Raw genomic sequence first — 27,571 nt, 5'->3', positions numbered from 1 at the left:
TACTAAGCGCCACCAGCTTTCAAATTACTAATAATTTTTAGCTTCATCTTGCCTGTAAAATAATTTTGGGCATATTAGCAGTGGGTGGTACTCATTCTATTAGGCCATCTATACTAAGCTCCACCAGCTTTCAAATTACTAATAAATTTTAGCTGCATCTTGCCTTTAAAATAATTTTGGGCATAGTAGCAGTGTGTGGTTCTCATTCTATTAGGCCATCTATACTAAGCTCCACCAGCTTTCAAATTACTAATAATTTTTAGCTGCATCTTGCCGGGGAAATAATTTTGGGCATAGTAGCAGTGTGTGGTAGTCATTCTATTAGGCCCTATATACTAAGCTCCACCAGCTTTCAAATTACTAATAATTTTTAGCTGCATCTTGCCTTTAGAATAATTTTGGGCATATTAGCAGTGTCTGGTACTCCTTCTCTTAGGCCATCTATACTAAGCTCCACCAGCTTTCAAATTACTAATAATCTTTAGCTGCATCTTGCCTGGAAAATAATTTTGGGAATAGTAGCAGTGTGTGGTACTCATTCTATTTGGCCATCTATACTAAGTTCCACCAGCTTTCAAATTACTAATAATTTTTAGCTGCATCTTGCCTGGAAAATAATTTTGGGCATAGCAGCAGTGTGTGGTACTCATTCTATTAGGCCATCTATACTAAGCTCCACGAGCTTTCAAATTACTAATAATTTTTAGCTGCATCATGCCTGGAAAATAATTTTCGGCATAGTAGCAGTGTGTGGTACTCATTCTATTATGCCAGGTATACTAAGCTCCACCAGCTTTCAAATTACTAATAATTTTTAGCTGCATCTTGCTTGTAAAATAATTTTTGGCATAGTAGCAGTATGTGGTACTCATTCTATTAGGCCATGTATACTAAGCTCCACCAGCTTTGAAATTACTAATAATTTTTATCTGCATCTTGCCTGGAAAATAATTTTGGGCATATTAGCAGTGTGTGGTACTCATTCTATTAGGCCATCTATTCTAAGCTCCACCAGCTTTCAAATTAGTAATAATTTTTAGCTGCATCTTGCCTGGAAAATAATTTTGGGCATAGTAGCAGTGTGTGGTACTCAATCTATTAGGCCATCTATACTAAGCTACACCAGCTTTCAAATTACTTATAATTTTTAGCTGCGTCTTGCCTGAAAAATAATTTTGGGCATATTAGCAGTGTGTGGTACTCCTTCTATTAGGCCATCTATACTAAGCTCCACCAGCTTTCCAATTACTAATAATTTTTAGCTGCATCTTGCCTGGAAAATAATTTTGGGCATATTAGAAGTGTGTGGTACTACTTCTATTAGGCCATCTATACTAAGCTCCACCAGCTTTCAAATTACTATTAATATTTAGCTGCATCTTTCCTGGAAAATAATTTTGGGCATAGTAGCAGTGTGTGGTACTCATTCTATTTGGCCATCTATACTATGCTCCACCAGCTTTCAAATTACTAATAATTTTTAGCTGCATCTTGCCTGGAAAATAATTTTGGCCATAGTAGCGGTGTGTATTACTCATTCTATTAGGCCATCTATACTAAGCTCCACCAGCTTTCAAATTACTAATAATTTTTAGCTGCATCTTGCCTGGAAAATAATTTTGGGCATAGTAGCAGTGTGTGGTACTCATTCTATTAGGCCATGGATACTAAGCTCCACCAGCTTTCAAATTACTAATAATTTTTATCTGCATCTTGCCTGTAAAATAATTTTGGGTATATTAGCAATGTGTGGTACTCATTCTATTAGGCCATCTATACTAAGCTCCACCAGCTTTCAAATTACTAATAATTTTTAGCTGCATCTTGCCTGGAAAATAATTTTGGGCATATTAGCAGTGTGTGGTACTCATTCTATTAGGCCATCTATACTAAGCTCCACCAGTTTTCAAATTACTAATAATTTTTAGCCGCATCATGCCTGGAAAATAATTTTGGGCATAGTAGCAGTGTGTGGTGCTCATTCTATTAGGCCATCTATACTAAGCGAAAACAGCTTTCAAATTACTAATAATTTTTAGCTGCATCTTGCCTGTAAAATAATTTTGGGCATAATAGCAGTGTGTGGTACTCATTCTATTAGGCCATCTATACTAAGCTCCACTAGCTTTCAAATTACTAATAATTTTTAGCTGCATCTTGCCTGGAAAATAATTTTTGGGCATATTAGCAGTGTTTGGTACTCATTCTATTAGGCCATCTATACTAAGCTCCACCAGCTTTCAAATTACTAATAATTTATAGTTGCATCTTGCCTGGAAAATAATTTTGGGCAAAGTAGCAGTGTGTGGTACTCATTCTATTAGGCCATCTATACTAAGCTCCACAAGCTTTCAAATTACTAATAATTTTTAGCTGCATCTTGCCTGGAAAATAATTTTGGGCATAGTAGCAGTGTGTGGTACTCATTCTGTTAGGCCATCTATACTAAGCGCCACCAGCTTTCAAATTACTAATAATTTTTAGCTTCATCTTGCCTGTAAAATAATTTTGGGCATATTAGCAGTGGGTGGTACTCATTCTATTAGGCCATCTATACTAAGCTCCACCAGCTTTCAAATTACTAATAAATTTTAGCTGCATCTTGCCTTTAAAATAATTTTGGGCATAGTAGCAGTGTGTGGTTCTCATTCTATTAGGCCATCTATACTAAGCTCCACCAGCTTTCAAATTACTAATAATTTTTAGCTGCATCTTGCCGGGGAAATAATTTTGGGCATAGTAGCAGTGTGTGGTAGTCATTCTATTAGGCCCTATATACTAAGCTCCACCAGCTTTCAAATTACTAATAATTTTTAGCTGCATCTTGCCTTTAGAATAATTTTGGGCATATTAGCAGTGTCTGGTACTCCTTCTCTTAGGCCATCTATACTAAGCTCCACCAGCTTTCAAATTACTAATAATCTTTAGCTGCATCTTGCCTGGAAAATAATTTTGGGAATAGTAGCAGTGTGTGGTACTCATTCTATTTGGCCATCTATACTAAGCTCCACCAGCTTTCAAATTACTAATAATTTTTAGCTGCATCTTGCCTGGAAAATAATTTTGGGCATAGCAGCAGTGTGTGGTACTCATTCTATTAGGCCATCTATACTAAGCTCCACGAGCTTTCAAATTACTAATAATTTTTAGCTGCATCATGCCTGGAAAATAATTTTCGGCATAGTAGCAGTGTGTGGTACTCATTCTATTATGCCAGGTATACTAAGCTCCACCAGCTTTCAAATTACTAATAATTTTTAGCTGCATCTTGCTTGTAAAATAATTTTTGGCATAGTAGCAGTATGTGGTACTCATTCTATTAGGCCATGTATACTAAGCTCCACCAGCTTTGAAATTACTAATAATTTTTATCTGCATCTTGCCTGGAAAATAATTTTGGGCATATTAGCAGTGTGTGGTACTCATTCTATTAGGCCATCTATTCTAAGCTCCACCAGCTTTCAAATTAGTAATAATTTTTAGCTGCATCTTGCCTGGAAAATAATTTTGGGCATAGTAGCAGTGTGTGGTACTCAATCTATTAGGCCATCTATACTAAGCTACACCAGCTTTCAAATTACTTATAATTTTTAGCTGCGTCTTGCCTGAAAAATAATTTTGGGCATATTAGCAGTGTGTGGTACTCCTTCTATTAGGCCATCTATACTAAGCTCCACCAGCTTTCCAATTACTAATAATTTTTAGCTGCATCTTGCCTGGAAAATAATTTTGGGCATATTAGAAGTGTGTGGTACTACTTCTATTAGGCCATCTATACTAAGCTCCACCAGCTTTCAAATTACTAATAATATTTAGCTGCATCTTTCCTGGAAAATAATTTTGGGCATAGTAGCAGTGTGTGGTACTCATTCTATTTGGCCATCTATACTATGCTCCACCAGCTTTCAAATTACTAATAATTTTTAGCTGCATCTTGCCTGGAAAATAATTTTGGCCATAGTAGCGGTGTGTATTACTCATTCTATTAGGCCATCTATACTAAGCTCCACCAGCTTTCAAATTACTAATAATTTTTAGCTGCATCTTGCCTGGAAAATAATTTTGGGCATAGTAGCAGTGTTTGGTACTCATTCTATTAGGCCATGTATACTAAGCTCCACCAGCTTTCAAATTACTAATAATTTTTATCTGCATCTTGCCTGTAAAATAATTTTGGGTATATTAGCAATGTGTGGTACTCATTCTATTAGGCCATCTATACTAAGCTCCACCAGCTTTCAAATTACTAATAATTTTTAGCTGCATCTTGCCTGGAAAATAATTTTGGGCATATTAGCAGTGTGTGGTACTCATTCTATTAGGCCATCTATACTAAGCTCCACCAGTTTTCAAATTACTAATAATTTTTAGCCGCATCATGCCTGGAAAATAATTTTGGGCATAGTAGCAGTGTGTGGTACTCATTCTATTAGGCCATCTATACTAAGCGAAAACAGCTTTCAAATTACTAATAATTTTTAGCTGCATCTTGCCTGTAAAATAATTTTGGGCATAATAGCAGTGTGTGGTACTCATTCTATTAGGCCATCTATACTAAGCTCCACTAGCTTTCAAATTACTAATAATTTTTAGCTGCATCTTGCCTGGAAAATAATTTTTGGGCATATTAGCAGTGTTTGGTACTCATTCTATTATGCCATCTATACTAAGCTCCACCAGCTTTCAAATTACTAATAATTTATAGTTGCATCTTGCCTGGAAAATAATTTTGGGCAAAGTAGCAGTGTGTGGTACTCATTCTATTAGGCCATCTATACTAAGCTCCACAAGCTTTCAAATTACTAATAATTTTTAGCTGCATCTTGCCTGGAAAATAATTTTGGGCATAGTAGCAGTGTGTATTACTCATTCTATTAGGCCATCTATACTAAGCTCCACGAGCTTTCAAATTACCAATAATTTTTAGCTGCATCTTGCCTTGAAAATAATTTTGGGCATATTAGCAATGTGTGGTGCTCTCTCTGTTAGAACATCTATGCTAAGCTACACCAGCTTTCAAATTACTAATAATTTTTAGCTGCATCTTGCCTGTAAAATAATTTTGGGCATAGTAGCAGTGTGTGGTACTCATTCTATTAGGCCATCTATACTAAGCTCCATCAGCTTTCAAATTACTAATAATTTTTAGCTGCATCTTGCCTGTAAAATAATTTTGGGCATAGCAGCAGTGTGTGGTGCTCATTCTATTAGGCCATCTATACTAAGCTCCACCAGCTTTCAAATTAGTAATAATTTTTAGCTGCATCTTGCTTGTAAAATAATTTTTGGCATAGTAGCAGTATGTGGTACTCATTCTATTAGGCCATCTATACTAAGCTCCACCAGCTTTGAAATTACTAATAATTTTTATCTGCATCTTGCCTGGAAAATAATTTTGGGCATATTAGCAGTGTGTGGTACTCATTCTATTAGGCCATCTATGCTAAGCTCCACCAGCTTTCAAATTACTAATCATTTTTAGCTACATCTTGCCTGTAAAATAATTTTGGGCATAGTAGCAGTGTGTGGTACTCATTCTATTAGGCCATCTATACTAAGCTCCACCAGCTTCCAAATTACTAATAATTTTTATCTGCATCTTGCCTTTAAAATAATTTTGGGCATAGTAGCAGTGTGTGGTTTTCATTCTATTAGGCCATCTATACTAAGCTCCAATAGCTTTCAAATTACTAATAATTTTTAGCTGCATCTTGCCGGGAAATTAATTTTGGGCATAGTAGCAGTGTGTGGTAGTTATTCTATTAGGCCCTATATACTAAGCTCCACCAGCTTTCAAATTACTAATAATTTTTAGCTGCATTTTGCCTGGAAAATAATTTTGGGCATATTAGCAGTGTGTGGTACTCATTCTATTAGGCCATCTATTCTAAGCTCCACCAGCTTTCAAATTACTAATAATTTTTAGCTGCATCTTGCCTGGAAAATTATTTTGGGCATAGTAGCAGTGTGTGGTACTCAATCTATTAGGCCATCTATACTAAGCTATACCAGCTTTCAAATTACTTATAATTTTTAGCTGCGTCTTGCCTGGAAAATAATTTTTGGCATATTAGCAGTGTGTGGTACTCCTTCTATTAGGCCATCTATACTAAGCTCCACCAGCTTTCAAATTACTAATCATTTTTAGCTGCATCTTGCCTGGAAAATAATTTTGGGCATATTAGAAGTGTGTGGTACTCCTTCTATTAGGCCATCTATACTAAGCTCCACCAGCTTTCAAATTACTAATAATATTTAGCTGCATCTTGCCTGGAAAATAATTTTGGGCATAGTAGCAGTGTGTGGTACTCATTCTATTTGGCCATCTATACTATGCTCCACCAGCTTTCAAATTACTAATAATTTTTAGCTGCATCTTGCCTGGAAAATAATTTTGGCCATAGTAGCAGTGTGTGGTACTCATTCTATTAGGCCATCTATGCTAAGCTCCACCAGCTTTCAAATTACTAATAATTTTTAGCTGCATCTTGCCTGGAAAATAATTTTGGGCATATTAGCAGTGTGTGGTACTCATTCTATTAGGCCATCTATACTAAGCTCCACCAGCTTTCAAATTACTAATAATTTATAGTTGCATCTTGCCTGGAAAATAATTCTGGGCATAGTAGCAGTGTGTGGTACTCATTCTATTTGGCCATCTATACTAAGCTCCACGAGATTTCAAATTACTAATAATATTTAGCTGCATCTTGCCTGGAAAATAATTTTGGGCATAGTAGCAGTGTGTGGTACTCATTCTATTAGGCCATCTATACTAAGCTCCACCAGCTTTCAAATTACTAATAATTTTTAGCTGCATCTTGCCTGGAAAATAATTTTGGGCATAGTAGCAGTGTGTGGTACTCATTCTATTAGGCCATCTATACTAAGCTCCATCAGCTTTCAAATTACTAATAATTTATTGTTGCATCTTGCCTGGAAAATAATTTTGGGCATAGTAGCAGTGTGTGGTACTCATTCTATTAGGCCATCTATACTAAGCTCCACGAGCTTTCAAATTACTAATAATTTTTAGCTGCATCTTGCCTGGAAAATAATTTTGGGCATAGTAGCAGTATGTATTACTCATTCTATTAGGCCATCTATACTAAGCGCCACCAGCTTTCAAATTACTAACAATTTTTAGCTGCATCTTGCCTGGAAAATAATTTTGGGCATATTAGCAGTGTGTGGTACTCATTCTATTAGGCCATCTATACTAAGCTCCACGAGCTTTCAAATTACTAATAATTTTTAGCTGCATCTTGCCTGGAAAATAATTTTGGGCATAGTAGCAGTGTGTGGTACTCATTCTATTAGGCCATCTATACTAAGCACCACCAGCTTTCAAATTACTAATAATTTTTAGCTGCATCTAGCCTTGAAAATAATTTTGGGCATATTAGCAATGTGTGGTGCTCTTTCTGTTAGGCCATCTATACCAAGCTCCACCAGCTTTCAAATTACTAATAATTTTTAGCTGCATCTTGCCTGTAAAATAATTTTGGGCATAGTAGCAGTGTGTGGTACTCATTCTATTAGGCCATCTATACTAAGCTCCATAAGCTTTCAAATTACTAATAATTTTTAGCTGCATCTTGCCTGTAAAATAATTTTGGGCATAGTAGCAGTGTGTGGTACTCATTTTATTAGGCCATCTATACTAAGCGCCCCCAGCTTTCAAATTACTAATAATTTTTAGCTGCATCTTGCCTGTAAAATAATTTTGGGCATATTAGCAGTGTGTGGTACTCATTCTATTAGGCCATCTATACTAAGCTCCACCAGCTTTCAAATTACTAATAATTTTTAGCTGCATCTTGCTTGTAAAATAATTTTTGGCATAGTAGCAGTATGTGGTACTCATTCTATTAGGCCATCTATGCTAAGCTCCACCAGCTTTCAAATTACTAATCATTTTTAGCTACATCTTGCCTGTAAAATAATTTTGGGCATAGTAGCAGTGTGTGGTACTCTTTCTATTAGTCCATCTATATTAAGCTCCCCCAGCTTTCAAATTACTAAAAATTTTTAGCTGCATCTTGCCTTTAAAATAATTTTGGGCACAGTAGCAGTGTGTGTTTCTCATTCTATTAGGCCATCTATACTAAGCTCCACCAGCTTTCAAATTACTAATAATTTTTAGCTGCATCTTGCCGGGAAAATAATTTTGGGCATAGTAGCAGTGTGTGGTAGTCATTCTATTAGGCCTATATACTAAGCTCCACCAGCTTTCAAATTACTAATAATTTTTAGCTGCATCTTGCCTTTAGAATAATTTTGGGCATATTAGCAGTGTGTGGTCCTCCTTCTCTTAGGCCATCTATACTAAGCTCCACCAGCTTTCAAATTACTAATAATCTTTAGCTGCATCTTGCCTGGAAAATAATTTTGGGAATAGTAGCAGTGTGTGGTACTCATTCTATTTGACCATCGATACTAAGCTCCACCAGCTTTCAAATTACTAATAATTTTTAGCTGCATCTTGCCTGGAAAATAATTTTGGGCATAGCAGCAGTGTGTGGTACTCATTCTATTAGGCCATCTATACTAAGCTCCACGAGCTTTCAAATTACTAATCATTTTTAGCTGCATCTTGCCTGTAAAATAATTTTGGGCATAGTAGCAGTGTGTGGTACTCTTTCTATTAGTCCATCTATATTAAGCTCCCCCAGCTTTCAAATTACTAATAATTTTTAGCTGCATCTTGCCTTTAAAATAATTTTGGGCATAGTAGCAGTGTGTGTTTCTCATTCTATTAGGCCATCTATACTAAGCTCCACCAGCTTTCAAATTACTAATAATTTTTAGCTGCATCTTGCCGGGAAAATAATTTTGGGCATAGTAGCAGTGTGTGGTAGTCATTCTATTAGGCCCTATATACTAAGCTCCACCAGCTTTCAAATTACTAATAATTTTTAGCTGCATCTTGCCTTTAGAATAATTTTGGGCATATTAGCAGTGTGTGGTACTCCTTCTCTTAGGCCATCTATACTAAGCTCCACCAGCTTTCAAATTACTAATAATCTTTAGCTGCTTCTTGCCTGGAAAATAATTTTGGGAATAGTAGCAGTGTGTGGTACTCATTCTATTTGGCCATCTATACTAAGCTCCACCAGCTTTCAAATTACTAATAATTTTTAGCTGCATCTTGCCTGGAAAATAATTTTGGGCATAGCAGCAGTGTGTGGTACTCATTCTATTAGGCCATCTATACTAAGCTCCACGAGCTTTCAAATTACTAATGATTTTTAGCTGCATCTTGCCTGGAAAATAATTTTGGGCATAGTAGCAGTGTGTGGTACTCATTCTATTAGGCCATCTATACTAAGCTCCATGAGCTTTCAAATTACTAATAATTTTTAGCTGCATCTTGCCTGGAAAATAATTTTCGGCATAGTAGCAGTGTGTGGTACTCATTCTATTAGGCCATCTATACTAAGCTCCACCTGCTTTCAAATTACTAATAATTTATTGTTGCATCTTCCCTGGAAAATAATTTTGGGCATAGTAGCAGTGTGTGGTACTCATTTTATTAGGCCATCTATACTAAGCTCCACCAGCTTTCAAATTACTAATAATTTTTAGCTGCATCTTGCCTGGAAAATAATTTTTGTCATATTAGCAGTGTGTGGTACTCATTCTATTAGGCCATCTATTCTAAGCACCACCAGCTTTCAAATTACTAATAATATTTAGCTGCATCTTGCTTGGAAAATAATTTTGGGCATAGTAGCAGTGTGTGGTACGCATTCTATTAGACAATCTATACTAAGCTACACCAGCTTTCAAATTACTAATAATTTTTAGCTGCATGTTGACTGGAAAATAATTTTGGGCATATTAGCAGTGTGTGGTACTCATTCTATTAGGCCATCTATACTAAGCTCCACCAGCTTTCAAATTATTAATAATTTTTAGCTGCATTTTGCCTGTAAAATAATTTTGGGCATATTAGCAGTGTGTGGTACTCCTTCTATTAGGCCATCTATACTAAGCTCCACCAGCTTTCAAATTACTAATATTCTTTAGCTGCATCTTGCCTGGAAAATAATTTTGGGCATAGTAGCAGTGTGTGGTACTCATTCTATTAGGCCATCTATACTAAGCTCCACCAGCTTTCAAATTACTAATAATTTTTAGCTGCATCTTGCCTGGAAAATAATTTTGGGCATATTAGCAGTGTTTGGTACTCATTCTATTAGGCCATCTATACTAAGCTCCACCAGCTTTCAAATTACTAATAATTTATAGTTGCATCTTGCCTGGAAAATAAATTTGGGCATAGTAGCAGTGTGTGTTTCTCATTCTATTAGGCCATCTATACTAAGCTCCACCAGTTTTCAAATTACTAATAATTTTTAGCCGCATCTTGCCTGGAAAATAATTTTGGGCATAGTAGCAGTGTGTGGTACTCATTCTATTAGGCCATATATACTAAGCTCCACCAGCTTTCAAATTACTAATAATTTTAAGCTGCATGTTGCCTGGAAAATAATTTTGGGCATAGTAGCAGTGTGTTGTTCTCATTCTATTAGGCCATCTATACTAAGCACCACCAGCTTTCAAATTACTAATAATTTTTAGCTGCATCTTGCCTTGAAAATAATTTTGGGCATATTAGCAATGTGTGGTGCTCGTTCTGTTAGGCCATCTATACTAAGCTCCACCAGATTTCAAACTACTAATAATTTTTAGCTGCATCTTGCCTATAAAATAATTTTGCCCATAGTAGCAGTGTGTGGTTCTCATTATATTAGGCCATCTATACTAAGCTCCATCAGCTTTCAAATTACTAATAATTTTTAGCTGCATCTTGCCTGTAAAATAATTTTGGGCATAATAGCAGTGTGTGGTACTCATTCTATTAGGCCATCTATACTAAGCTCCACCAGCTTCCAAATTACTAATAATTTTTATCTGCATCTTGCCTTTAAAATAATTTTGGGCATAGTAGCAGTGTGTGGTTTTCATTCTATTAGGCCATCTATACTAAGCTCCAATAGCTTTCAAATTACTAATAATTTTTAGCTGCATCTTGCCGGGAAATTAATTTTGGGCATAGTAGCAGTGTGTGGTAGTTATTCTATTAGGCCCTATATACTAAGCTCCACCAGCTTTCAAATTACTAATAATTTTTAGCTGCATTTTGCCTGGAAAATAATTTTGGGCATATTAGCAGTGTGTGGTACTCATTCTATTAGGCCATCTATTCTAAGCTCCACCAGCTTTCAAATTACTAATAATTTTTAGCTGCATCTTGCCTGGAAAATTATTTTGGGCATAGTAGCAGTGTGTGGTACTCAATCTATTAGGCCATCTATACTAAGCTATACCAGCTTTCAAATTACTTATAATTTTTAGCTGCGTCTTGCCTGGAAAATAATTTTTGGCATATTAGCAGTGTGTGGTACTCCTTCTATTAGGCCATCTATACTAAGCTCCACCAGCTTTCAAATTACTAATAATTTTTAGCTGCATCTTGCCTGGAAAATAATTTTGGGCATATTAGAAGTGTGTGGTACTCCTTCTGTTAGGCCATCTATACTAAGCTCCACCAGCTTTCAAATTACTAATAATATTTAGCTGCATCTTGCCTGGAAAATAATTTTGGGCATAGTAGCAGTGTGTGGTACTCATTCTATTTGGCCATCTATACTATGCTCCACCAGCTTTCAAATTACTAATAATTTTTAGCTGCATCTTGCCTGGAAAATAATTTTGGGCATAGTAGCAGTGTGTGGTACTCATTCTATTAGGCCATCTATGCTAAGCTCCACCAGCTTTCAAATTACTAATAATTTTTAGCTGCATCTTGCCTCTAAAATAATTTTGGGCATATTAGCAGTGTGTGGTACTCATTCTATTAGGCCATCTATACTAAGCTCCACCAGCTTTCAAATTACTAATAATTTTTAGCTGCATCTTGCTTGTAAAATAATTTTTGGCATAGTAGCAGTATGTGGTACTCATTCTATTAGGCCATCTATGCTAAGCTCCACCAGCTTTCAAATTTCTAATCATTTTTAGCTACATCTTGCCTGTAAAATAATTTTGGGCATAGTAGCAGTGTGTGGTACTCTTTCTATTAGTCCATCTATATTAAGCTCCCCCAGCTTTCAAATTACTAATAATTTTTACCTGCATCTTGCCTTTAAAATAATTTTGGGCATAGTAGCAGTGTGTGTTTCTCATTCTATTAGGCCTATATACTAAGCTCCACCAGCTTTCAAATTACTAATAATTTTTAGCTGCATCTTGCCTTTAGAATAATTTTGGGCATATTAGCAGTGTGTGGTACTCCTTCTCTTAGGCCATCTATACTAAGCTCCACCAGCTTTCAAATTACTAATAATCTTTAGCTGCATCTTGCCTGGAAAATAATTTTGGGAATAGTAGCAGTGTGTGGTACTCATTCTATTTGGCCATCGATACTAAGCTCCACCAGCTTTCAAATTACTAATAATTTTTAGCTGCATCTTGCCTGGAAAATAATTTTGGGCATAGCAGCAGTGTGTGGTACTCATTCTATTAGGCCATCTATACTAAGCTCCACGAGCTTTCAAATTGCTAATCATTTTTAGCTGCATCTTGCCTGTAAAATAATTTTGGGCATAGTAGCAGTGTGTGGTACTCTTTCTATTAGTCCATCTATATTAAGCTCCCCCAGCTTTCAAATTACTAATAATTTTTAGCTGCATCTTGCCTTTAAAATAATTTTGGGCATAGTAGCAGTGTGTGTTTCTCATTCTATTAGGCCATCTATACTAAGCTCCACCAGCTTTCAAATTACTAATAATTTTTAGCTGCATCTTGCCGGGAAAATAATTTTGGGCATAGTAGCAGTGTGTGGTAGTCATTCTATTAGGCCCTATATACTAAGCTCCACCAGCTTTCAAATTACTAATAATTTTTAGCTGCATCTTGCCTTTAGAATAATTTTGGGCATATTAGCAGTGTGTGGTACTCCTTCTCTTAGGCCATCTATACTAAGCTCCACCAGCTTTCAAATTACTAATAATCTTTAGCTGCTTCTTGCCTGGAAAATAATTTTGGGCATAGCAGCAGTGTGTGGTACTCATTCTTCTAGGCCATCTATACTAAGCTCCACGAGCTTTCAAATTACTAATAATTTTTAGCTGCATCTTGCCTGGAAAATAATTTTGGGCATAGTAGCAGTGTGTGGTACTCATTCTATTAGGCCATCTATACTAAGCTCCACGAGCTTTCAAATTACTAATAATTTTTAGCTGCATCTTGCCTGGAAAATAATTTTGGGCATAGTAGCAGTGTGTGGTACTCATTCTATTAGGCCATCTATACTAAGCTCCACCTGCTTTCAAATTACTAATAATTTATTGTTGCATCTTCCCTGGAAAATAATTTTGGGCATAGTAGCAGTGTGTGGTACTCATTTTATTAGGCCATCTATACTAAGCTCCACCAGCTTTCAAATTACTAATAATTTTTAGCTGCATCTTGCCTGGAAAATAATTTTTGTCATATTAGCAGTGTGTGGTACTCATTCTATTAGGCCATCTATTCTAAGCACCACCAGCTTTCAAATTACTAATAATATTTAGCTGCATCTTGCTTGGAAAATAATTTTGGGCATAGTAGCAGTGTGTGGTACTCATTCTATTAGACAATCTATACTAAGCTACACCAGCTTTCAAATTACTAATAATTTTTAGCTGCATGTTGACTGGAAAATGATTTTGGGCATGTTAGCAGTCTGTGGTACTCATTCTATCAGGCCATCTATACTAAGCTCCACCAGCTTTCAAATTATTAATAATTTTTAGCTACATCTTGCCTGTAAAATAATTTTGGGCATATTAGCAGTGTGTGGTACTCCTTCTATTAGGCCATCTATACTAAGCACCACCAGCTTTCAAATTACTAATAATTTTTAGCTGCATCTTGCCTTGAAAATAATTTTGGGCATATTAGCAATGTGTGGTGCTCTTTCTGTTAGGCCATCTATACTAAGCTCCAACAGATTTCAAACTACTAATAATTTTTAGCTGCATCTTGCCTGTAAAATAATTTTGCCCATAGTAGCAGTGTGTGATTCTCATTATATTAGGCCATCTATACTAAGCTCCATCAGCTTTCAAATTACTAATAATTTTTAGCTGCATCTTGCCTGTAAAATAATTTTGGGCATAGTAGCAGTGTGTGGTGCTCATTCTATGAGGCCATCTATACTAAGCTCCGCCAGCTTTCAAATTACTAATAATTTTTAGCTGCATCTTGCTTGTAAAATAATTTTTGGCATAGTAGCAGTATGTGGTACTCATTCTATTAGGCAATCTAAACTAAGCTCCTCCAGCTTTGAAACTACTAATAATTTTTATCTGCATCTTGCCTGGAAAATAATTTTGGGCATATTAGCAGTGTGTGGTACTTAATCTATTATGCCATCTATGCTAAGCTCCACCAGCTTTCAAATTACTAATCATTTTTAGCTACATCTTGCCTGTAAAATAATTTTGGGTATAGTAGCAGTGTGTGGTACTCATTCTATTAGGCCATCTATACTAAGCTCCACCAACTTTCAAATTACTAATTATTTTTAGCTACATCTTGCCTGTAAAATAATTTTGGGCATAGTAGCAGTGTGTGGTACTCTTTCTATTAGTCCATCTATATTAAGCTCCCCCAGCTTTCAAATTACTAATAATTTTTAGCTGCATCTTGCCTTTAAAATAATTTTGGGCATAGTAGCAGTGTGTGTTTCTCATTCTATTAGGCCATCTATACTAAGCTCCACCAGCTTTCAAATTACTAATAATTTTTAGCTTCATCTTGCCGGGAAAATAATTTTGGGCATAGTAGCAGTGTGTGGTAGTCATTCTATTAGGCCCTATATACTAAGCTCCACCAGCTTTCAAATTACTAATAATTTTTAGCTGCATCTTGCCTTTAGAATAATTTTCGGCATATTAGCAGTGTGTGGTACTCCTTCTCTTAGGCCATCTATACTAAGCTCCACCAGCTTTCAAATTACTAATAATCTTTAGCTGCATCTTGCCTGGAAAATAATTTTGGGAATAGTAGCAGTGTGTGGTACTCATTCTATTTGGCCATCTATACTAAGCTCCACCAGCTTTCAAATTACTAATAATTTTTAGCTGCATCTTGCCTGGAAAATAATTTTGGGCATAGCAGCAGTGTGTGGTACTCATTCTATTAGGCCATCTATACTAAGCTCCACGGGCTTTCAAATTACTAATAATTTTTAGCTGCATCTTGCCTGGAAAATAATTTTGGGCATAGTAGCAGTGTGTGGTACTCATTCTATTAGGCCATCTATACTAAGCTCCACCTGCTTTCAAATTACTAATAATTTATTGTTGCATCTTCCCTGGAAAATAATTTTGGGCATAGTAGCAGTGTGTGGTACTCATTTTATTAGGCCATCTATACTAAGCTCCACCAGCTTTCAAATTACTAATAATTTTTAGCTGCATCTTGCCTGGAAAATAATTTTTGTCATATTAGCAGTGTGTGGTACTCATTCTATTAGGCCATCTATTCTAAGCACCACCAGCTTTCAAATTACTAATAATATTTAGCTGCATCTTGCTTGGAAAATAATTTTGGGCATAGTAGCAGTGTGTGGTACTCATTCTATTAGGCAATCTATACTAAGCTACACCAGCTTTCAAATTACTAATAATTTTTAGCTGCATGTTGACTGGAAAATAATTTTGGGCATATTAGCAGTGTGTGGTACTCATTCTATTAGGCCATCTATACTAAGCTCCACCAGCTTTCAAATTAATAATAATTTTTAGCTGCATCTTGCCTGTAAAATAATTTTGGGCATATTAGCAGTGTGTGGTACTCCTTCTATTAGGCCATCTATACTAAGCTCCACCAGCTTTCAAATTACTAATATTCTTTAGCTGCATCTTGCCTGGAAAATAATTTTGGGCATAGTAGCAGTGTGTGGTACTCATTCTATTAGGCCATCTATACTAAGCTCCACCAGCTTTCAAATTACTAATAATTTTTAGCTGCATCTTGCGTGGAAAATAATTTTGGGCATATTAGCAGTGTTTGGTACTCATTCCATTAGGCCATCTATACTAAGCTCCACCAGCTTTCAAATTACTAATAATTTATAGTTGCATCTTGCCTGGAAAATAATTTTGGGCATAGTAGCAGTGTGTTGTACTCATTCTATTAGGCCATCTATACTAAGCACCACCAGCTTTCAAATTACTAATAATTTTTAGCTGCATCTTGCCTTGAAAATAATTTTGGGCATATTAGCAATGTGTGGTGCTCTTTCTGTTAGGCCATCTATACTAAGCTCCACCAGATTTCAAACTACTAATAATTTTTAGCTGCATCTTGCCTGTAAAATAATTTTGCCCATAGTAGCAGTGTGTGGTTCTCATTATATTAGGCCATCTATACTAAGCTCCATCAGCTTTCAAATTACTAATAATTTTTAGCTGCATCTTGCCTGTAAAATAATTTTGGGCATAGTAGCAGTGTGTGGTGCTCATTCTATGAGGCCATCTATACTAAGCTCCACCAGCTTTCAAATTACTAATAATTTTTAACTGCATCTTGCTTGTAAAATAATTTTTGGCATAGTAGCAGTATGTGGTACTCATTCTATTAGGCAATCTAAACTAAGCTCCACCAGCTTTGAAATTACTAATAATTTTTATCTGCATCTTGCCTGGAAAATAATTTTGGGCATATTAGCAGTGTGTGGTACTTATTCTATTAGGCCATCTATGCTAAGCTCCACCAGCTTTCAAATTACTAATCATTTTTAGCTACATCTTGCCTGTAAAATAATTTTGGTTATAGTAGCAGTGTGTGGTACTCATTCTATTAGGCCATCTATACTAAGCTCCACCAGCTTTCAAATTACTAATAATTTTTAGCTGCATCTTGCCTGGAAAATAATTTTGGGCATAGTAACAGTGTGTGGTACTCAATCTATCAGGCCATCTATACTAAGCTACACCAGCTTTCAAATTACTTGTAATTTTTAGCTGCATCTTGCCTGGAAAATAATTTTGGCCATATTAGCACTGTGTGGTACTCCTTCTATTAGGCCATCTATACTGAGCTCCACCAGCTTTCAAATTACTAATAAATTTTAGCTGCATCTTGCCTTGAAAATAATTTTGGGCATATTAGCAATGTGTGGTGCTCTTTCTGTTAGGCCATCTAAACTAAGCTCCACCAGCTTTCAAATTAATAATAATTTTTAGCTGCATCTTGCCTGTAAAATAATTTTGGGCATATTAGCAGTGTGTGGTACTCCTTCTATTAGGCCATCTATACTAAGCTCCACCAGCTTTCAAATTACTAATATTCTTTAGCTGCATCTTGCCTGGAAAATAATTTTGGGCATAGTAGCAGTGTGTGGTACTCATTCTATTAGGCCATCTATACTAAGCTCCACCAGCTTTCAAATTACTAATAATTTTTAGCTGCATCTTGCCTGGAAAATAATTTTGGGCATATTAGCAGTGTTTGGTACTCATTCTATTAGGCCATCTATACTAAGCTCCACCAGCTTTCAAATTACTAATAATTTATAGTTGCATCTTGCCTGGAAAATAATTTTGGGCATAGTAGCAGTGTGTTGTACTCATTCTATTAGGCCATCTATACTAAGCACCACCAGCTTTCAAATTACTAATAATTTTTAGCTGCATCTTGCCTTGAAAATAATTTTGGGCATATTAGCAATGTGTGGTGCTCTTTCTGTTAGGCCATCTATACTAAGCTCCACCAGATTTCAAACTACTAATAATTTTTAGCTGCATCTTGCCTGTAAAATAATTTTGCCCATAGTAGCAGTGTGTGGTTCTCATTATATTAGGCCATCTATACTAAGCTCCATCAGCTTTCAAATTACTAATAATTTTTAGCTGCATCTTGCCTGTAAAATAATTTTGGGCATAGTAGCAGTGTGTGGTGCTCATTCTATGAGGCCATCTATACTAAGCTCCACCAGCTTTCAAATTACTAATAATTTTTAACTGCATCTTGCTTGTAAAATAATTTTTGGCATAGTAGCAGTATGTGGTACTCATTCTATTAGGCAATCTAAACTAAGCTCCACCAGCTTTGAAATTACTAATAATTTTTATCTGCATCTTGCCTGGAAAATAATTTTGGGCATATTAGCAGTGTGTGGTACTTATTCTATTAGGCCATCTATGCTAAGCTCCACCAGCTTTCAAATTACTAATCATTTTTAGCTACATCTTGCCTGTAAAATAATTTTGGTTATAGTAGCAGTGTGTGGTACTCATTCTATTAGGCCATCTATACTAAGCTCCACCAGCTTTCAAATTACTAATAATTTTTAGCTGCATCTTGCCTGGAAAATAATTTTGGGCATAGTAACAGTGTGTGGTACTCAATCTATCAGGCCATCTATACTAAGCTACACCAGCTTTCAAATTACTTGTAATTTTTAGCTGCATCTTGCCTGGAAAATAATTTTGGCCATATTAGCACTGTGTGGTACTCCTTCTATTAGGCCATCTATACTGAGCTCCACCAACTTTCAAATTACTAATAATTTTTAGCTGCATCTTGCCTGGAAAATAATTTTGGGCATATTAGCAGTGTGTGGTACTCCTTCTATTAGGCCATCTATACTAAGCTCCACCAGCTTTCAAATTACTAATAATATTTAGCTGCATCTTGCCTGGAAAATAATTTTGGTCATAGTAGCAGTGTGTGGTACTCATTCTATTTGGCCATCTATACTATGCTCCACCAGCTTTCAAATTACTAATAATTTTTAGTTGAATCTTGCCTGGAAAATAATTTTGGGCATAGTAGCAGTGTGTTGTACTCATTCTATTAGGCCATCTATACTGAGCACCACCAGCTTTCAAATTACTAATAAATTTTAGCTGCATCTTGCCTTGAAAATAATTTTGGGCATATTAGCAATGTGTGGTGCTCTTTCTGTTAGGCCATCTAAACTAAGCTCCACCAGCTTTCAAATTACTAATAATTTTTAGCTGCATCTTGCCTGTAAAATAATTTTGGGCATAGTAGCAGTGTGTGGTACTCATTGTATTAGGCCATCTATACTAAGCTCCATCAGCTTTCAAATTACTAATAATTTTTAGCTGCATCTTGCCTGTAAAATTATTTTGGGCATAGTAGCAGTGTGTGGTGCTCATTCTATGAGGCCATCTATACTAAGCTCCACCAGCTTTCAAGTTAGTAATAATTTTTAGCTGCATCTTACTTGTAAAATAATTTTTGGCATAGTAGCAGTATGTGGTACTCATTCTATTAGGCGATCTATACTAAGCTCCACCAGCTTTGAAATTACTAATAATTTTTATCTGCATCTTGCCTGGAAAATAATTTTGGGCATATTAGCAGTGTGTGGTACTTATTCTATTAGGCCATCTATGCTAAGCTCCACCAGCTTTCAAATTACTAATCATTTTTAGCTACATCTTGCCTGTAAAATAATTTTGGGCATAGTAGCAGTGTGTGGTACTCATTCTATTAGGCCATCTACACTAAGCTCCACCAGCTTCCAAATTACTAATAATTTTTAGCTGCATCTTGCCTTTAAAATAATTTTGGGCATAGTAGCAGTGTGTGGTTCTCATTCTATTAGGCCATCTATACTAAGCTCCACCAGCTTTCAAATTACTAATAATTTTTAGCTGCATCTTGCCGGGAAAATAATTTTGGGCATAGTAGCAGTGTGTGGTAGTCATTCTATTATGCCCTATATACTAAGCTCCACCAGCTTTCAAATTACTAATAATTTTTAGCTGCATCTTGCCTGGAAAATATTTTTGGCATATTAGCAGTGTGTGGTACTCATTCTATTAGGCCATCTATTCTAAGCTCCACCAGCTTTCAAATTACTAATAATTTTTAGCTGCATCTTGCCTGGAAAATAATTTTGGGCATAGTAGCAGTGTGTGGTACTCAATCTATTAGGCCATCTATACTAAGCTACACCAGCTTTCAAATTACTTGTAATTTTTAGTTGCATCTTGCCTGGAAAATAATTTTGGGCATATTAGCACTGTTTGGTACTCCTTCTATTAGGCCATCTATACTAAGCTCCACCAGATTTCAAATTACTAATAATTTTTAGCTGCATCTTGCCTGGAAAATAATTTTGGGCATATTAGCAGTGTGTGGTACTCCTTCTATTAGGCCATCTATACTAAGCTCCACCAGCTTTCAAATTACTAATAATATTTAGCTGCACCTTGACTGGAAAATAATTTTGGGCATAGTAGCAGTGTGTGGTACTCATTCTATTTTGCCATCTATACTATGCTCCACCAGCTTTCAAATTACTAATAATTTTTAGCTGAATCTTGCCTGGAAAATAATTTTGGACATAGTAGCAGTGTGTGGTACTCATTCTATTAGGCCATCTATGCTAAGCTCCACCAGCTTCAAATTACTAATAATTTATAGTTGCATCTTGCCTGGAAAATAATTCTGGGCATAGTAGCAGTGTGTGGTACTCATTCTATTAGGCCATCTATACTAAGCTCCACGAGCTTTCAAATTACTAATAATTTTTAGCTGCATCTTGCCTGGAAAATAATTTTGGGCATAGTAGCAGTGTGTGGTACTCATTCTATTTGGCCATCTATACTAAGCTCCACCAGCTTTCAAATTACTAATAATTTTTAGCTGCATCTTGCCTGGAAAATAATTTTGGGCATATTAGAAGTGTGTGGTACTCCTTCTATTAGACCATCTATACTATGCTCCACCATCTTTCAAATTACTAATAATTTTTAGCTGCATCTTGCCTGGAAAATAATTTTGGCCATTTTAGCAGTATGTGGTACTCATTCTATTAGGCCATCTATGCTAAGCTCCACCAGCTTTCAAATTACTAATAATTTTTAGCTGCATCTTCCCTGGAAAATAATTTTGGGCATATTAGCAGTGTGTGGTACTCATTCTATTAGGCCATCTATACTAAGCTCCACCAGCTTTCAAATTACTAATAATTTATAGTTCCATCTTGCCTGGAAAATAATTCTGGGCATATTAGCAGTGTGTGGTACTCCTTCTATTAGGCCATCTATACTAAGCCCCACGAGATTTCAAATTACTAATAATATTTAGCTGCATCTTGCCTGGAAAATAATTTTGGGCATAGTAGCAGTGTGTGGTACTCATTCTATTAGGCCATCTATACTAAGCTCCACCAGCTTTCAAATTACTAATAATTTTTAGCTGCATCTTGCCTGGAAAATAATTTTGGGCATAGTAGCAGTGTGTGGTAATCATTCTATTAGGCCATCTATACTAAGCTCCATCAGCTTTCAAATTACTAATAATTTATTGTTGCATCTTGCCTGGAAAATAATTTTGGGCATAGTAGCAGTGTGTGGTACTCATTCTATTAGGCCATCTATACTAAGCTCCACCAGTTTTCAAATTACTAATAATTTTTAGATGCATCTTGCCTGGAAAATAATTTTGGGCATAGTAGCAGTGTGTGGTACTCATTCTATTAGGCCATCTATACTAAGCTCCACCAGCTTTCAAATTACTAATAATTTTTAGCTGCATCTTGCCTGGAAAATAATTTTGGGCATATTAGCAGTGTGTTTTACTCATTCTATTAGGCCATCTATACTAACCTCCACCAGCTTTCAAATTACTAATACTTTTTAGCTGCATCTTGCCTGGAAAATAATTTTGGGCATATTAGAAGTGTGTGGTACTCCTTCTATTAGACCATCTATACTATGCTCCACCAGCTTTCAAATTACTAATAATTTTTAGCTGCATCTTGCCTAGAAAATAATTTTGGCCATTTTAGCAGTATGTGGTACTCATTCTATTAGGCCATCTATGCTAAGCTCCACCAGCTTTCAAATTACTAATAATTTTTTGCTGCATCTTCCCTGGAAAATAATTTTGGGCATATTAGCAGTGTGTGGTACTCATTCTATTAGGCCATCTATACTAAGCTCCACCAGCTTTCAAATTACTAATAATTTATAGTTCCATCTTGCCTGGAAAATAATTCTGGGCATAGTAGCAGTGTGTGGTACTCATTCTATTAGGCCATCTATACTAAGCCCCACGAGATTTCAAATTACTAATAATATTTAGCTGCATCTTGCCTGGAAAATAATTTTGGGCATAGTAGCAGTGTGTGGTACTCATTCTATTAGGCCATCTATACTAAGCTCCACCAGCTTTCAAATTACTAATAATTTTTAGCTGCATCTTGCCTGGAAAATAATTTTGGGCATAGTAGCAGTGTGTGGTACTCATTCTATTAGGCCATCTATACTAAGCTCCATCAGCTTTCAAATTACTAATAATTTATTGTTGCATCTTGCCTGGAAAACAATTTTGGGCATAGTAGCAGTGTGTGGTACTCATTCTATTAGGCCATCTATACTAAGCTCCACGAGCTTTCAAATTACTAATAATTTTTAGCTGCATCTTGCCTGGAAAATAATTTTGGGCATAGTAGCAGTATGTATTACTCATTCTATTAGGCCATCTATACTAAGCTCCACCAGCTTTCAAATTACTAATAATTTTTAGCTGCATCTTGCCTGGAAAATAATTTTGGGCATAGTAGCAGTGTGTGGTACTCATTCTATTAGGCCATCTAAACTAAGCTCCACCAGCTTTCAAATTACTAATAATTTTTAGCTGCATCTTGCCTGGAAAATAATTTTGGGCATATTAGCAGTGTGTTGTACTCATTCTATTAGGCCATCTATACTAACCTCCACCAGCTTTCAAATTACTAATACTTTTTAGCTGCATCTTGCCTGGAAAATAATTTTGGGCATATTAGCAGTGTGTGGTACTCATTCTGTTAGGCCATCTATACTAAGCTCCACCAGTTTTCAAATTACTAATAATTTTTAGCCGCATCTTGCCTGGAAAATAATTTTGGGCATAGTAGCAGTGTGTGGTACTCATTCTATTAGGCCATCTATACTAAGCGCCACCAGTTTTCAAATTACTAATAATTTTTAGCTGCATCTTGCCTGTAAAATAATTTTGGGCATAGTAGCAGTGTGTGGTACTCATTCTATTTTGCCATCTATACTAAGCTCCACCAGCTTTCAAATTACTAATAATTTTTAGCTGCATCTTGCCTGGAAAATAATTTTTACACATATTAGCAGTGTTTGGTACTCATTCTATTAGGCCATCTATACTAAGCTCCACCAGCTTTCAAATTACTAATAATTTATAGTTGCATCTTGCCTGGAAAATAATTTTGGGCATAGTAGCAGTGTGTGGTACTCATTCTATTAGGCCATCTATACTAAGCTCCACGAGCTTTCAAATTACTAATAATTTTCGCTGCATCTTGCCTGGAAAATAATTTTGGGCATAGTAGCAGTGTGTGGTACTTATTCAATTAGGCCATCTATACTAAGCACCACCAGCTTTCAAATTACTAATAATTTTTAGCTGCATCTTGCCTTGGAAATAATTTTGGGCATATTAGCAATGTGTGGTGCTCTTTCTGTTAGGCCATCTATACTAAGCTCCACCAGCTTTCAAATTACTAATAATTTTTAGCTGCATCTTGCCTGTAAAATAATTTTGGGCAGAGTAGCAGTGTGTGGTACTCATTCTATTAGGCCATCTATACTAAGCTCCATCAGCTTTCAAATTATTAATAATTTTTAACTGCATCTTGCCTGTAAAATAATTTTGGGCATAGTAACAGTGTGTGGTACTCATTCTATTAGGCCATCTATACTAAGCGCCACCAGCTTTCAAATTACTAACAATTTTTAGCTGCATCTTGCCTGTAAAATAATTTTGGGCATATTAGCAGTGTGTGGTACTCATTCTATTAGGCCATCTATACTAAGCTCCACGAGCTTTCAAATTATGAATAATTTTTAGCTGCATCTTGCCTGGAAAATAATTTTGGGCATAGTATCAGAGTGTGGTACTCATTCTATTAGGCCATCTATACTAAGCACCACCAGCTTTCAAATTACTAATATTTTTTAGCTGCATCTAGCCTTGAAAATAATTTTGGGCATATTAGCAATGTGTGGTGCTCTTTCTGATAGGCCATCTATACTAAGCTCCACCAGCTTTCAAATTACTAATAATTTTTAGCTGCATCTTGCCTGTAAAATAATTTTGGGCATATTAGCAGTGTGTGGTACTCATTCTATTAGGCCATCTATACTAAGCTCCACGAGCTTTCAAATTACGAATAATTTTTAGCTGCATCTTGCCTGGAAAATAATTTTGGGCATAGTATCAGAGTGTGGTACTCATTCTATTAGGCCATGTATACTAAGCACCACTAGCTTTCAAATTACTAATAATTTTTAGCTGCATCTAGCCTTGAAAATAATTTTAGGCATATTAGCACTGTGTGGTGCTCTTTCTGTTAGGCCATCTATGCAAAGCTCCACCAGCTTTCAAATTACTAATAATTTTTAGCTGCATCTTGCCTGTAAAATAATTTTGGGCATATTAGCAGTGTGTGGTACTCATTCTATTAGGCCATCTATACTAAGCTCCACCCGCTTTCAAATTACTAATAATTTTTAGCTGCATCTTGCTTGTAAAATAATTTTTGGCATAGTAGCAGTATGTGGTGCTCATTCTATTAGGCCATCTATGCTAAGCTCCCCCAGCTTTCAAATTACTAATCATTTTTAGCTACATCTTGCCTGTAAAATAATTTTGGGCATAGTAGAAGTGTGTGATACTCTTTCTATTAGTCCATCTATACTATGCTCCACCAGCTTTCAAATTACTAATAATTTTTAGCTGCATCTTGCATTTAAAATAATTTTGGGCATAGTAGCAGTGTGTGGCTCTCATTCTATTAGGCCATCTATACTAAGCTCCACCAGCTTTCAAATTACTAATAATTTTTAGCTGCATTTTGCCGGTAAAATAATTTTGGGCATAGTAGCAGTGTGTGGTAGTCATTCTATTAGGCCCTATATACTAAGCTCCACCAGCTTTCAAATTACTAATAATTTTTAGCTGCATCTTGCCTTTAAAATAATTTTGGGCATATTAGCAGTCTGTGGTACTCCTTCTATTAGGCCATCTATACTAAGCTCCACCAGCTTTCAAATTACTAATAATCTTTAGCTGCATCTTGCCTGGAAAATAATTTTGGGAATAGTAGCAGTGTGTGGTACTCATTCTATTTGGCCATCTATACAAAGCTCCACCAGCTTTCAAATTACTAATAATTTTTAGCTGCATCTTGCCTGGAAAATAATTTTGGGCATAGTAGCAGTGTTTGGTACTCATTCTATTAGGCCATCTATACTAAGCTCCACGAGCTTTCAAATTACTAATAATTTTTAGCTGCATCTTGCCTGGAAAATAATTTTGGGCATAGTAGCAGTGTGTGGTACTCATTCTATTAGGCCATCTATACTAAGCTCCACCAGCTTTCAAATTACTAATAATTTTTAGCTGCATCTTGCCTGGAAAATAATTTTGGGCATAGTAGCAGTGTGTGGTACTCATTCTATTAGGCCATCTATACTAAGCTCCATCAGCTTTCAAATTACTAATAATTTATTGTTGCATCTTGCCTGGAAAACAATTTTGGGCAGAGTAGCAGTGTGTGGTACTCATTCTATTAGGCCATCTATACTAAGCTCCACGAGCTTTCAAATTACTAATAATTTTTAGCTGCATCTTGCCTGGAAAATAATTTTGGGCATAGTAGCAGTATGTATTACTCATTCTATTAGGCCATCTATACTAAGCTCCACCAGCTTTCAAATTACTAATAATTTTTAGCTGCATCTTGCCTGGAAAATAATTTTGGGCATAGTAGCAGTGTGTGGTACTCATTCTATTAGGCCATCTAAACTAAGCTCCACCAGCTTTCAAATTACTAATAATTTTTAGCTGCATCTTGCCTGGAAAATAATTTTGGGCATATTAGCAGTGTGTTGTACTCATTCTATTAGGCCATCTATACTAACCTCCACCAGCTTTCAAATTACTAATACTTTTTAGCTGCATCTTGCCTGGAAAATAATTTTGGGCATATTAGCAGTGTGTGGTACTCATTCTGTTAGGCCATCTATACTAAGCTCCACCAGTTTTCAAATTACTAATAATTTTTAGCCGCATCTTGCCTGGAAAATAATTTTGGGCATAGTAGCAGTGTGTGGTACTCATTCTATTAGGCCATCTATACTAAGCGCCACCAGTTTTCAAATTACTAATAATTTTTAGCTGCATCTTGCCTGTAAAATAATTTTGGGCATAGTAGCAGTGTGTGGTACTCATTCTATTGGGCCATCTATACTAAGCTCCACCAGCTTTCAAATTACTAATAATTTTTAGCTGCATCTTGCCTGGAAAATAATTTTTGCACATATTAGCAGTGTTTGGTACTCATTCTATTAGGCCATCTATACTAAGCTCCACCAGCTTTCAAATTACTAATAATTTATAGTTGCATCTTGCCTGGAAAATAATTTTGGGCATAGTAGCAGTGTGTGGTACTCATTCTATTAGGCCATCTATACTAAGCTCCACGAGCTTTCAAATTACTAATAATTTTTAGCTGCATCTTGCCTGGAAAATAATTTTGGGCATAGTAGCAGTGTGTGGTACTTATTCAATTAGGCCATCTATACTAAGCACCACCAGCTTTCAAATTACTAATAATTTTTAGCTGAATCTTGCCTTGGAAATAATTTTGGGCATATTAGCAATGTGTGGTGCTCTTTCTGTTAGGCCATCTATACTAAGCTCCACCAGCTTTCAAATTACTAATAATTTTTAGCTGCATCTTGCCTGTAAAATAATTTTGGGCAGAGTAGCAGTGTGTGGTACTCATTCTATTAGGCCATCTATACTAAGCTCCATCAGCTTTCAAATTATTAATAATTTTTAACTGCATCTTGCCTGTAAAATAATTTTGGGCATAGTAACAGTGTGTGGTACTCATTCTATTAGGCCATCTATACTAAGCGCCACCAGCTTTCAAATTACTAACAATTTTTAGCTGCATCTTGCCTGTAAAATAATTTTGGGCATATTAGCAGTGTGTGGTACTCATTCTATTAGGCCATCTATACTAAGCTCCACGAGCTTTCAAATTATGAATAATTTTTAGCTGCATCTTGCCTGGAAAATAATTTTGGGCATAGTATCAGAGTGTGGTACTCATTCTATTAGGCCATCTATACTAAGCACCACCAGCTTTCAAATTACTAATAATTTTTAGCTGCATCTAGCCTTGAAAATAATTTTGGGCATATTAGCAATGTGTGGTGCTCTTTCTGATAGGCCATCTATACTAAGCTCCACCAGCTTTCAAATTACTAATAATTTTTAGCTGCATCTTGCCTGTAAAATAATTTTGGGCATATTAGCAGTGTGTGGTACTCATTCTATTAGGCCATCTATACTAAGCTCCACGAGCTTTCAAATTACGAATAATTTTTAGCTGCATCTTGCCTGGAAAATAATTTTGGGCATAGTATCAGAGTGTGGTACTCATTCTATTAGGCCATGTATACTAAGCACCACTAGCTTTCAAATTACTAATAATTTTTAGCTG

Source organism: Phyllobates terribilis, unplaced genomic scaffold (assembly GCF_046119375.1).
Source record: "Phyllobates terribilis strain yellow unplaced genomic scaffold, ASM4611937v1 Scaffold_3__8_contigs__length_932513732, whole genome shotgun sequence".
NCBI lineage: Eukaryota > Metazoa > Chordata > Amphibia > Anura > Dendrobatidae > Phyllobates > Phyllobates terribilis.
Note: the sequence above shows the minus strand (reverse complement) of the source record.